Here is a 14,667-nt window from a genome sequence, read left to right as displayed (position 1 = left end):
CAGAGCAGGTTAGTTATGATATAAAAAAATCTCAGCTCTCAGATTCTGTTAATTTTATTACGCAATTCAAACAATAAATACCGTTTTGGCGCTTGTAAATGTTACACGACAGATCCCTAGCGCACGTTGAACCGATCATCTCTACTAGCTAATAGTAAAAAAACACGAACACTGTTGAAAGATACAGTAGGCTACAACTTACCAAAATGTATTCCTCGTACATAATATCGACCAATCAGTGTTTTTTGTCAGCGTGAAGAGGTCAATAACACAGTTGGAGAACAATTGTCAGATTTACCTCAGGAAAGCCATTTAATAAACATAATATAGGTCACTTAGTATAGGTCACGTAGTTTGCGATTCCGAGCGCGGTTTTTTCCCTGCAGCGGGTGGTTGTGGTGGTGGGAAGGGTCTCTTGCCAAGGGCTTCAGCCATTCTTCCGCTCTCTTCCCTGAACTGAAATGTAGTAGTGGGCTGTACTTTCCACACGATTGACATCAGGTTCAAGTACGCCCACAAGCCGTGCGAGTTATTCGTGTATTGCAGTTTGGCTGGTGGTTATGTTGCCCGCATACCGCCTCCCATGGCCGAAACTGGTATTATGACACCTGTCGGGCTGTGGCTAGTAATTTAGCATGCTAATTCAGGTTGATATCTCTGCAGCACTATAACTTGTCATTTTTTTAATGACATCATCGCCCTTATTTCTTCTCATTCTTTTGATGCGTGTAGCTAATTTTTTGGATATTTTTACCTCAATTCTTACACATGGCACCTTTAATAGACTTCCATCCAAGTGTTATGGTTACGCAAGGAAGAGAATCTAATCTAATCTCTAGGACAACCACAGAAACACAACAACACCTGAAAAAAAAAGACAAATGAAACACAGGGGCAAAAATACACTGGATAACAAGAGGCTAAAAAGGAACAGGTGTGGGTAATGAGTTGACACAGGGTAATTAAGGAAACAAAGGCGAACAGGAACTAACCACAAGAAGTGAACAAAGGGGAAACTAAAAAATACAGAAGCATTGTGTCTATAGTGAATTTTTACTAGTTTTGAGACTTTGGACCTAATGATAAACATATGAGCCTGACTGCATTTCTAGATTAAAACTGAGTTTGAACAATTTAGCTTTTTTGTTTTGTCCTTTTCCAACAAAGTGGACTGACCCTGTACTAGAATAACATTGGCTATTTTTCCAGAATGTTCCCATGTCGTATTTATAGCACACAGGGCAAATATCACCAATCCTTTTGACAGAAATTACTGTTTTGTTGGCATCTCCTTTGTTCGCAAGCTGAATCTCTGTGGGTTTTGCTGTGTAGAAAAAATTGGTATATTACATTTTATGCGTTTTGCTTTTTCAAACTGAGGAGTGAGGACACATTATGGTGTATGGGACTCACAGCGAGCACCACTGAAGTGAGGGTAATTCAGAAAACGCTCAGTGTTTAACAGCTTTAATGACCTACAATGGGTTATGTCTGTACTGTTTAGAATGTGTCTGAATCAATATGAGGTATAATTGGCCATGATGGGACTTTATGACATGTTAGTGGTGGGACATGACAGTGTAAACACTCATTTGTCAAAAGGAGGCTTTCTGAACACAGTCACATGATGATGAAGGTACAGGTAAAGAGGAAGCGTGAAGAAATACAGCAATCTACTGTAATCACCTCTCCATTTGCTAAAGCTCTTTATTCTGTTTTGTATTTCGGCAGTGGCCAATTTGAGGCTGTTTGCTTACATATTAGCGTGCTTATGTGCTGTTTGTTTGGTGGTGTTTACAAAATCATTGTGTTTTAGTCCAGCAGGTCATTTTGAGATTGCACTCTTATATTACAACAAATATCTGGACAGATCAGATTTTAGCGTCTAAAAATTAAGATGTAAATACCTAAACATTCACCTAAAACTCTTTGTTTTGATGTATTCCATCTGACATGTAAAGCTGTGGTGAATGTGTATGTGAAGTGGATGTATAGTATATCAACATTACTCTCGTCAGCCCCTGAAATCAATTCAGTCTAATTAACAGAAAGAGCTCTCCAGTATAGACACTTCTCATTGACATGATGATGCCACTCAACCTGATACAAAGTTACCACAATTATGGCAATTACATGTGGATGATTGCACTCAAACTCAGCAGAGCTCTGAGAGACTCTCAGCTCGATTATCACTCTATTCCTACGAGCTCTCTGATGGAGGGCTGTGCTGATGACACATTAGTGGCCCTCACAGGCCCTTTGACACTGTCCAAAATTACTCAGGAAATACAAAACACAAACATATTGCACTTTATTATACTAATATTCAATGTTCACATGGTGATTTATTTTCAGAATTTCTGTCAAAGTCCTCACAAAAGATCTTTGTTATGAATTTCAAAACCTAGTAAGTTAGCCTAGTGTCTACTAAAATGAACCTTCATAATTGACTAATTAGGGCTTTTCACACTTGAAATAGTTAACTCTGGGTCATTCTAAACCACGAGCAAATGGAATCCTGGGTTATCAATGAAATGGTCTCTTAATTCCAGTTGACGCGTTTTCCATCACCAATTGACATTTTTCTCCTCAAACGCTTGTGTAACTAAAACATGTGAATATGAGGCACGTGATTGGTAGCCGTAACATTCTAACACCATGTTGTTTCACAATAGACAAAATTAAGTTAGCACCGCACTGAGGGATTAACCTTGCAAAACCTGTTCCCTAACCCTGTTCCAGAACAGGGCTTCATAACCCCAGGTAAAAAGCGGTGCTTACTCTCGCTTCTGAATTACAAGTGTGAAACATTCCTCCGGGGTTAAAAGCGTGGTTTAGAATGATGTCATACATCACTATTTTCTGAGTCAAAATGCTCTATCTGATCCCAAAAACAACATCTGGTGCTATAGGCTACACTCACAGTGTGCTGTAATATACTGAAATCCTCATGATCATGATCCTAATGTTTGTCTCCATACCAAAATATAAGATGGCCAAACTTTTTTTTTATTTTTTTTTTACGAAATAAATTTAAATAAAATATTTTTATCGGAGATGCCATGACCTTGGAGACTATAGTGTACAATGTGAGTTATTAAAAGCTAAGCATAAATGTGTGATAAGAAAAAAATAGTGCTCATAAATGGCTGTTGAGATATTCTCAATTGAAACGAGTAAAGGCGTGGACCTGGAAACTGTATTCCTTACCTCACAACTTAACAAGCAGATAACGTTTTTCATTGGCATGTTGCTAAGCTAATAATGTGAAACTCAACTCTAATGGATTCCAACAGCATTTGTCGCTATGTTGTAACTCTATATGCTTAAAATAAAATAAAAACACACACATATTAAATAAAATAGTCCAACTATTTTTATTGACATTTTTTAATACTGAATGAAATGTAGCTTAAGTACTGCAGCCTAAATACATAAACATTTCTCTCAGCTCACCATCCAGGTTTTGGCACAGAGATAGCTTGCTATAAGAGACCCTACATAAAGATTTCAGACTGAACGTGAGAAAAATAGCGTTTATCACTTTTTTGCAATTGCATTTTGCAATGCAATATTTGGTTGGCAAGGATATTGTATATAACGACCTAAAAAAAGGCCCTTGGTGATCTGGCTTTCTGACAACATCAGTGTGTATTAGTTAAGAGGCTGGTTCAGGTTAATGGAGCATTGAGACAATAGGTTGGGCTATAAAGGGAGAGGGGATTTATGGTTAATGGGTCATAGCTGCCAAATGTTGGCAAGTCTTCTTTAGCTACAGATTTGAGTCATCCTCTCAAGTTGGCATCCTTTAGCCACTCACCCAGAATTCTATTATGTATTGAATACCTAATCACCATAGAGAATAAGCCTTACTAACACTGTTATACACAAAACGTTGATGGCAATTACAATGTTGTAATTGTAATTTCACATTGAAAGTATGTGAATGACAGTGAATGTTATGAGAAGGTGAGTTATACTATTTAGCCACATTTTGTATATACACTGTAAGAAAAAAAGTAAAGAACAGAGAAGGTACTGGGAATGTTCTGCCAGGACATTATGCATTAAATTCACAGACGTTTCTTTTAACCATTAAACACAACAGAATGCAACGAATAATCAAAATTGCTGGTAATACTTGTGAAAAATCGATATGGATAATTCCTTCATATTAACAGTACATTGGGCAAATTGCTATTTTTACGGAATTTTCTTACAAAGCACATTATTTAAATAGAATTATTGTATTGTATAAAAAAAGAACTTGGATGTATGAAATACACCATGGAACCATGGATGATGGAGACCAGAAGACACCATGGAGATGACCGGAAGCGATGGCAATGAAGAAGGTGCAGCCTGCCGCTTAGCCGAAGAGCCAATGTAGCGAAGAGACACCGAAGACCTTGGCGGCCGCCACAGGGACGTAGCGATGACCCCCCCCGAGATGAAAGCGAGGGTCCAGAGGGCAGAGGCGCAGTCTGAGGGAGGGTGGAGCTAGCCGGAGCCGTAGGGTTAGAGGGCCAGAGAGCAGCGGATGGCCCGCAGGTCCGTGGCAAAGGTGGTGCGATGTCCGACCCAGGTGGAGCCGACGGTCCAAGGGAGCCCGGTGTGGCCGAATGCCCGATGGTCCTTGCCGGAGTCAAGGGAGGAAGTCAGTCAAGTCAAGTCAAGTCATCCTCATTTACATAGCGCTTTTAACAAAGTAGATTGTTTCAAAGCAGCTTTACAGAGACAAACGTATAATTTAGGGTAACAGAGATTGTTTTGGCTTTATAGCGGTTCTTTAATAAAGTTATTTTCCAGCTAAAGTTAGTTTTGATTGATTCGCTTCCGTCGCAACGATCATTTGTTATTAAATTAAGGGCCGCTAAGACGACACCATTCTCTCTACACAGACTTTAAACGCGAACCTGTGATAAACGCTGATGGCGTTCACATGCGCATTAAGAATTGGTTCTATAGTTATGTGCGTTTGAATATATGTGCGCAGGTTTGGAATTCCCTACAGACCAAGCCTAAACAAAGTACTGGTCTTTCCTTATAAATTTGGTACAGACTTTTATTTTATTTTGTCACTTTGGGGTAGGTACGCGAAATGAATTTTCCGGCAACGCTTTATCTGTAGAGTGGTAAAGGGATCCTCCAGACTAGTTGGCACTTCAGCACTGCGTTGACATCGGGTCCAGGCGAAGGTCCTTCATCAGATCTGGATACGGCCTGGATCCGGCAGGCTGCAGGAAAACCTCGGGATAAACAAAGACACTAAAATTAGTGTAGATGCCATTCTTCTTATGATGTAACGAGTACATCAGGATTTATGGGAAGTGTTCCCGGTTCCAGCTGACCTAATCTATGCAGCCTAACATTGAATTATAGAAGTCTATAATGTATTATGTGAATGCTAGGTCAAAAAGATGTGTCTTTAATCTAGCTTTGAACTGACAGAGTGTGTCTGCTTCCCGGACAATGTTAGGAAGACTGTTCCAAAGTTTTGGTGCTAAATAGGAAAAGGATCTACCGCCAGCAGTCGATTTTGATATTCTAGGTATTATCAACTGGCCGGAATTTTGAGATCGCAATAGACGTGAAGGACTATAATGCATTAAGAGCTCGCTCAAGTACTGCGGAGCTAAACCATTCAGTGCTTTGTAAGTAATCAGCAATATTTTAAAATTTATGCGATGTTTAATAGGGAGCCAATGCAGTGTTGACAGAACCAGGCTAATATGGTCATACTTCCTGGTTCTGGTAAGAACTCGAGCTGCTGCATTTTGAACTAGCTGTAATTTGTTTATTAAGCGTGCAGGGCAACCACCCAGTAGAGCATTACAATAATCTAGCCTTGAGGTCATGAACGCATGAACTAATTGTTCTGCATTTGTCACTGAGAGCATATGGCGTAATTTAGATATATTTTTAAGATGAAAGAATGCGGTTTTACAGATACTAGACACGTGACTTTCAAATGAAAGATTGGTATCAAAGAGCACACCCAGGTTCCTAACTGACGACGAAGACTTAACAGAGCAGCCATCAAGTGTTAGACAGTATTCTAGATTATTACGTGAGGAAGTTTTTTGTCCAATAATTAGAATCTCTTTTTTTTCAGAATTTAGTAGTAGGAAATTACGAGTCATCCAATTTTTTATATCAGCTATGCATTCCTTTAATTTTGTGAATTGGTAAGTTTCGTTAGGTTTTGAAGAAATATAGAGCTGCGTATCGTCGGCATAACAGTGAAAGCTAATTCCATGTTTCCTAATGATATCTCCTAAGGGTAGCATGTACAGAGTGAACAGCAATGGTCCTAGTACTGAGCCTTGTTGTACGCCATACTGAACTTGTGATCGATAAGACATCTCTTCATTTACTGCTACAAACTGATAACGGTCAGATAAGTATGATTTAAACCATGCTAGTGCAATTCCACTAATGCCAACAATAATTTTCGAGTCTATTTAAAAGAATGTTATGGTCGATAGTGTCAAATGCAGCACTTAGATCGAGTAACACTAATAGCGAGATACAACCACGATCGGATGATAGGAGCAAATAATTTGTGACTCTAACGAGAGCTGTCTCGGTACTATGGTACGGTCTAAATCCTGACTGAAAATCTTCGCAGATATCATTTCTTTCTAAAAAGGAACATAGTTGTGAGGATACTGCCTTTTCTAGTATCTTTGACAGAAAAGGTTGATTCAAGATCAGCCTGTAATTGACTAATTTGTTGACTAAGCGGTTTAATCATAGCCAGCTTAAAAGTTTTCGGGAACATATCCTAGTGACAAAGACGAATTAATGATATTAAGAAGAGGATCTATGATCTCTGGGAGCATCTCTTAAGGTAGCTTAGTCGGTGTAGGGTCTAACATATATGTTCTCGATTTAGATGATTTAACGAGTTTAGTAAATTTTTCCTCTCCTATAGCAACGAATGAATCAAATTTTTCTTCAAGGACACTACAATGCACTGCCTGATGCGATACTGTAGTAGACCTTGTCTGCATAGTTATAATTTTCTCCCTGATATTATCAATCTTGTTAGTAAAGAAGTTCATAAAGTCATTACTGCTGTTTGTCACGATCCACACGTAGGAAATAGAGAGAAGATCCAAGTGCAGTATGTATATTTATTAAGGGAAATCTGTTACTCAAATCCAGTCCAGGCAGGGGTCAAAACCAAAGTAGCAATCCAACATAAACAGGCACAAGACAAACGGGCAAGAACAGAACTCGGAAGTGGCGTGATAAATACAAAGACTCCGTGACACATACTAAAACAGACAGGGTTATATACACAGGGAAATGACAATGCTAATGGGGAATTGGCTGAGTGCAATGATTAGTGACAAGGGACAGCTGAGTGCAATGAAGAACAAGGATCGTGGGGAATGTAGTTCAGAATGTGACAGACACCGTGGGGAAGGAGGACATCTAGTGGTGACCCAGGGAACACAAACCAGACACTGTGCTTCTTGGAAACATCTGAAGATTTATTTTTTGTTAGTTTAGCCACTATTTCAAATAAATACCTAGGGTTTTGTTTATTTTCTTCTAATAGGTTTGAAAAATATGCAGATATATCAGCTTTTAAGGCCTTTCTGTACGCAATCGAACTGTCTTTCCATGAAATGCGAAATACCTCTAGTTTTGTTTTCTTCCAGTTGTGCTCCATTTTTCTGGCTGCTCTCTTAAGGGCCTGAGTGTGCTCGTTGTACCACGGCGTTGGACTATTTTCTTTAATCTTCTTTAAGCGCAAAGGAGCAACTGTGTCTAAAGTGCTGGAAAAGAGAGAGTTAAGAGTTTCTGTCGCAATATATAGTTCTTCAAAGCTATCCAGGATGCTGAGATGATGAAACTGATCAGGAAGATTATTGATAAAGCAATCTTTAGTGGCAGAAGTGATAGGTCTAACATATTTGTAACACGGAATCGGCTTTGCAGCCTTGGCTAAATGAAGTTTACACGAGACTAAATAATGATCTGAGATGTCATCGCTCTGCTGCAGAATTTCAACGGCATCAACATTGATTCCATGTGATAATATTAGCTCTAGAATATGATTACGACAATGAGTAGTTCCTGACACGTGTTGTCTAACTCCAATTGAGTTCAGAATATCTTTAAATGCCAATCCCAATGCATCTTTTTCGTTATCCACATGTATATTAAAATCACCAACAATTAGGACTTTATCTGCAGCCAGTACTAACTCTGATAGAAACTCAGCAAATTCTTTGATAAAGTCGGTATGGTGCCCTGGTGGCCTGTATACAGTAGCCAGCACAAATGTTAAACGTGATTTATTATTTACACTAGGTAATGTTACATTAAGCAACAACACTTCAAAAGAATTATATTCAAAACAAGACTTCTCAGTAATTCTGAAGATATTACTATAAATTACAGCAACACCTCCCTCTTTGCCTTTCAGACGAGGTTCATGTTTATAACAGTAATCTTGCGGGGTTGACTCATTTAAAGTAATATAATTATCTGGTTTTAGCCAGGTTTCTGTCAAACACAGCACATCTAGATTATAGTCTGTAATCATATCATTAACAATAAGTGCTTTTGAAGTAAGGGATCGAATATTCAGCAACCTGAGCTTTATCATTTGTTTGTCCATATTATATCTGTTTTTTATTTATTGAACATCAATTACATTTTTTTTTTAAATTAAAGGAAGGAGTGCAGGTGCAGGAGCCCAGGCAATGGGTCGAGGTGGACCGGAGCATTCTGGGGCCGGAGGCAGAGCCACGGACTCCCCATGCCCAGGAGGAGGTGGCTCACTGCTGGCACAGTAGTGGGTCAGATGATGATGATTCAAGTTCAGGCAGGATTAGAGGCAGGGGATCCAACTCTCCAAATACAAAACAACAGTCCATAAAATCCAGCCAGAACTCACTCTCAGTGGTGGGAGGGTGGGCATGGCTCGCTTCCATCCCCTCGTACTCCATGAGGGCTCCACAGGGCGATAGATTAGGCAGCCGCCTCGCACCCCTGATCAGTCTTGGCTAGCTCAGGCTCCGGATTGTCCTGCTCGATTGCTTCCCGAGGCGCGGGCTCAAACATCGTGGCGGAGACATTGAAAATGCAAAAACACGCTATGAAGCGCTGTCAAGAGCATGCCAAAACAACAGGTGGCGATATAATCCTAACCGTAAAGCCATGTTGGCCACAGTGTTGCCAACTTAGCCATTTTGTTGCTAGATTTAGCAACTTTTCAGACTACCCTAGCAACTTTTTATTCAAAAAGCACCTAGCAACAAATTTAGCAATTTTTTAAATTTATTTGGCAACTTTTAGCAACTTTTGAAAAGTGATTATAATCCAAACAACACACGTACAAGCTAGCTAAATAGACAGAGCGGTTCATTCATAATTCCTGTGGAAATGTGGAAATCGCTGTGAAAACCAGAAAACAAAAGACAACGAGCACAGGGGCGGGGCTGGTCTATATAGCCAGGCAGAGAGGCTGCGGGCGGCAGCAGCAGCAGTAGCACGCATTTCACATTTTTGGCAAAATAATTTAAACATAAAATTAAATGTAATTGTAAAGTGTTTAACTGTACAATATCAATGTTGTATTTAAAAATGAAAAAATCTGATCATGAAAAAGTGTTGTTTTTACAAATACTGTATGCATATAGGCCTATGTATACATGTGCATATATATATATATATATATATATATATATATATATATATATATATATATATATATATATATATATGTAGGCCTATATTTTTTTATTATTATTATTATTTTTTTATTTTTTTTACAAACAAATCTAAATGAGCATTTCAAATAATATACGTATGACATAATGGCGTAGTGTTGCGTTGCGATTACATAATGACGTCATAGCGCAATGACGTCACAACGTCATTTAGCAACTTTTAGCAACAAATTGATCTGCCTTTAGCAACTTCCCCAGAAAATTAGTTGGCAACACTGGTTGGCCAATCGGAAGCCTGGAAAAATGTTATTACCGGTTCCGGTTCCGGCGGAACACAAGCCAAGCCAAAATCTCCGGTTTCACCGTCTACACGACAACAGTGCAACCAGAGTTTCTAAAAATCTCAAACCTGGCAGGAGTATTCAAAATAGTTTGGTTTCAGTTACCAGATACTGTGTTTGCGTGTGAACGAACGGCCAAACCGCATAGAAAAAGCTGCAGTTTTGAAAATACCCATGTTCGTGTGGACAGGGCCTGAATGTCGAAATCAAGTCTGTGACCATGACAAGGCTGGGAGAAATGGTGCAAATGAAACAAAGTCCAAACTGAATGAAACTGTGACAACAATGTATATAAACGTCTGTATATATGTATATAACCGGCTGTTGTCAGACTCTGGATTATCAAAAATTTTGATTATTACAATTATTGTCAAAAGGAAAGTTTGGAAATGTAAACAGATATTTCCTACTGACACACTACAGCAAAAGATATAAATAACTGGATTAAAAAAATTGTTTTGGGTTAAAATACTATACAGTAAATACACTACCGTTCAAAAGTTTAGGATCAGCAAGATTTTAAAAGAAGTCTCTTTTGCTTACCAAGGCTATATTTATTTGATCAAAAATTCAGTAAAAGCAGTAATATTTTTTAAAAGCTATTACATTTTAAAATATTATTTTCTCTTTGAATATACTGTATTTTAAAATGTAATTTATACCTGTGATCAAAGCTGAATTTTTAGCTTCATTACTCCAGTCTTCAGTGTCACATGATCCTTCAGAAATGATTTGTGGCTAAAGAAATATTTCTTATTATTAACAATGTTGAAAACAGTTGTGTACATTTTTTTCAGGATTCTTTGATGAATAGAAAGTTCAAAAGAACAGCATTTATCTGAAATAGAAAGCTTTTGCAACATTATACAGTCATTATTATTATTTTTATTATTTTTTGTGGAAATAATACTTTTATACAGCATGGATGTATTAAATTGATCAAAAGTGACAGTACAGACATTTATGCACAACTTTTTGTAGCATATTAAGAAAAGTGTCTTGAGCACCAAATCAGCTTTTTAGATCAGCATCTTAAAACAGTGGCTCATCCAGTCAGATTTTAGATAACTCTTTTACAACTAAGTTTTTTAACTATTTTATGATACTTTGCTAAGAGATGGTAGCTGAGAAAGTGCCCTTATTATAAGGTATAACAATAGAATAAAATTAAATTAAAATAATTAATTAATAAAAAAACACATCAGCATCCCATATTTCTAAAATGTAACCACTGAAATTAGAGCTAGGGTTGCATGGTATGTCTTTGAGAAAACATTGCATGTCATTAACAGGCCAAGCACTAAAATAAAAACCCTTACAGAAATATAAGTGTCCAAATGAACTAAAACACCACAGCAGATTAAAGTCTATTGGCAACCTTCCACCCCACAGCTTGACCTCTCACACTGTTACTCATCTCACACAGTCTTGACTCGCAGTAGTGACTGTGGTGACACAGGCGGCCAATGTGGCCTGTAATTGGGTGAATGGAGAGGCCAGCTTCTCCTCTATTAGCCCTCGGCACCTCTGTGCTCTATCACAGGCATGCCATTGGCAGGAGGCAGAGTAATTGGACCTTTCTAGTCTCTCTCCAGTCACCAGTTCATGTTTAAAGTGATAGAATTATTAAGACACAAAGAGAGAACACAGAGGTATATCTTGACCATGTTAAATGTAAAATGCAATTGCTGATTACAAAACAATATACAGATTTTTTCCTTTCAAAAAATAGTCAATCTGAGTGGTGTTTGACCATTAACTCACTGCTAACTTTCACTGTAAAAAAAAAAAAAATGCCTGAAAATATTCTGACAGTAACATACTGTTTTCCATTAAAACAGTAATGTGCTGAAGAAAACAATGCATTCCTTTGCAATAATTTTGACGGTAAGCAACTGCTGTTAATTTACAGCCAATTTTCAACACTAATCTACTGTATTACATTTTTTTACAGTAGTTTGCAATGCATCGTGGGTGCATTTATTAAGCAATAGCACAATGGGGCTAAACGAGCCGGAACTGAACAAGTCGGAATAACACTTGAGAGAGCTTATAAGTGAGTGATTATAAATGCATTAAACAGAGAGGGTAAAAAAGGCTTTATCGACTAAAAGAAGCTATTTATTTTAGTCGATAAAGTTTTAAATATGGATATTTTTCTTACACGAACGCATCGCTTCACTTCAGAAGGCCTTTATTAATCCCCAGGAGCCGTTTGGGACACTTTTATCATGGATGGATGCACTTTGATGGACTTCAAGAAATATCCGGCCATTCACTGCCATTATAAAGCTTGGAAGAGCCAGGACATTTTTTAATATAACTCTGATTGTATTCGTCTGAAAGAAGAATGTCATATACACCTAGGATGAATCGAGGTTGAGTAAATCATGGGGTAATTTTCATTTTTGGGTGAACTATCCCTTTAAAGGGACAATATGTAGCTTTTTAGGTATTTTATTATCTAAAATCAATATTTTTATTCATAAATATGCCCTCAATGGTGTACAAATACCTATGCCAATGATCAGACTAATCCTCGTAAACCAAGAATTTATTATCTTTATATACATGGGACGGGTAGGTCCACGGAGGCTTCCATGTAGTTCCGCCATCTTGAAAAACTATAATAGCAGAGAGGGACAAAAAGTACTAGGCCAACGCGTTTCCACAACGCGTTTCGTTCAGAACCAGCGTCACGTGACTGAAGCCAGCAGAAGCGGAGGCGCAGAGCAGTGAGAGGCGCTTGTCACTGCCGCGGCAAGTTTAAAATCCTGCACTGCACGGTTATTTATACACCGTTCATTCATACATACATATGAGTCACAGGATAAGGAGTCCTCGTCGTCGAAAAAGTCCAAAAAAGACCGTAAAAGGAAACGTGACCGGAGATTACAAAACCAAGGGTTAATGTCGGGATAACTAATGCAGGAGAAAGCTTTCAAAAGAGACCCTGAACTTGCCTGCTTTCTTCTCGACAGGTAAGTCAATGTTACGGTCTTAATTACAAGCTTATTTTTCATTGCTTTGTTGTGAACTTTATTATATAGACAGTAGAACATTTATAGTTATATCTATTTATCTATTCTATTCATAGTAAGTTAAACAGGCTCTTTGATAAATAGCAGCTATTGAGTAAAGGAACGTTAGAGAAGGCACGGATGATGATGATATCTAACAATGCACGTACTTCAAAAATATAACGAATAAAGGCGGCATTACTACTAACTACCATAGTTAATGTTTTTCACAGTCAGTAATTTATACTGTACTGTAACATTTTTTTTTTTCGTTGATTCAAGTTTCAGTTTGTTTTAAATAACAAACCTGTTCATCCGAAGGAAAACTCGAAGTGCTATTATAAGACATCCTGTCATAGCTTTTTGGTACATAATGGCAACCGTAGATGCAACGCGCATTTGGAAAAGTGAGGCGCTGGAGAGTATTATTCGTTTGAATGCAAAATACAGTTTCACCACTAGATGGGAGAAATTCCTACTTATTGTCCCTTTAAGCAAACTCCACTAATTAATTCAAAATATTAGAAATAAAACCTGGCATTAGTTTACTATCGGGAATTTGTCATTTTGTGTTGCCCCACATCCAGTGTAGACAGCATCACTGATTATAATGGGTTTCATTGTCTTGCTTCTATTGTAATGTATCACGTCGCTCGACTCGCGCCACTCACATCAGTGAAGACGCAGTATTACACTTTATACTCATCAAGCCCAAACTGTTAGACTGTTATGTGACCAATGAGTCTATATCATTACAGCCCGTTCTCATCCTAGGGCGTCATATATTGACGCTTTTGACATTTCGTCTACATCACGCACATGGCACCCTTTAGCGTCAATATGAGACGCAGATAGAAATGGGCCAGAAGGCGCCTCCTAGCAGTCTAACCCTAACCCTACACCAGACCTAAACCTACCCATAACCGAACAAAGCTCTATGCGTCTCATATTGACGCTAAAGGGTGCCATGTGCATTCGATGTAGACGAAATGTCAAAAGCGTCAGTATATGATGCCCAAGGATGAGAATGCGTTGATCATTACCAAGTCATGTGCTGTTATATTCCCCACTATTTCCCTCCCATGCATCAACATTTAGTAAGGTTAAAACATACTTCATTATGCATGCTATGAACCTGAGATCAGGTGTTTCTGTAATTATTTGGTATCTGTGCTGGTAGAGGGCTTGAGTGAAATCAATAACTGGTGACACCTGTCTCCAGCACAGCTGAGAAAGGATCTATCATAGTAGAAGCGTGATTTATGCCATTAGAAGACAGATCAGGAGGAAGGCCACAGAGACAGATGAGGGCTGATGGAGAGATGCAGATAACGATAGATGCGTATCCTTCCTTGCCAGAAAGTGTCAGGGAACAAGATCGTTGTGTTTTTTACTTGTGTTTTCCTTTTCCCATCAGCAATGCAAGGTCTGTAACCACCAGTACCTTTTAAACACAAGCAATTTATGTGAATGTACATGCATTACATGCATTACTAGTAAGTAAGAACTGCTAGCAATAAAATGAGTCAAGACACAGTGATGAAGTTTAGAGGTAGGACTGGGATTAGTTGATCAAAATATCTTTTTAATTCTATATTGTTACTAAAAGTGTCA

Source organism: Scardinius erythrophthalmus (assembly GCF_964197995.2).
Source record: "Scardinius erythrophthalmus genome assembly, chromosome: 5".
In the NCBI taxonomy this organism is placed as follows: Eukaryota; Metazoa; Chordata; class Actinopteri; order Cypriniformes; family Leuciscidae; genus Scardinius; species Scardinius erythrophthalmus.
This window is presented reverse-complemented; position numbering follows the sequence as displayed.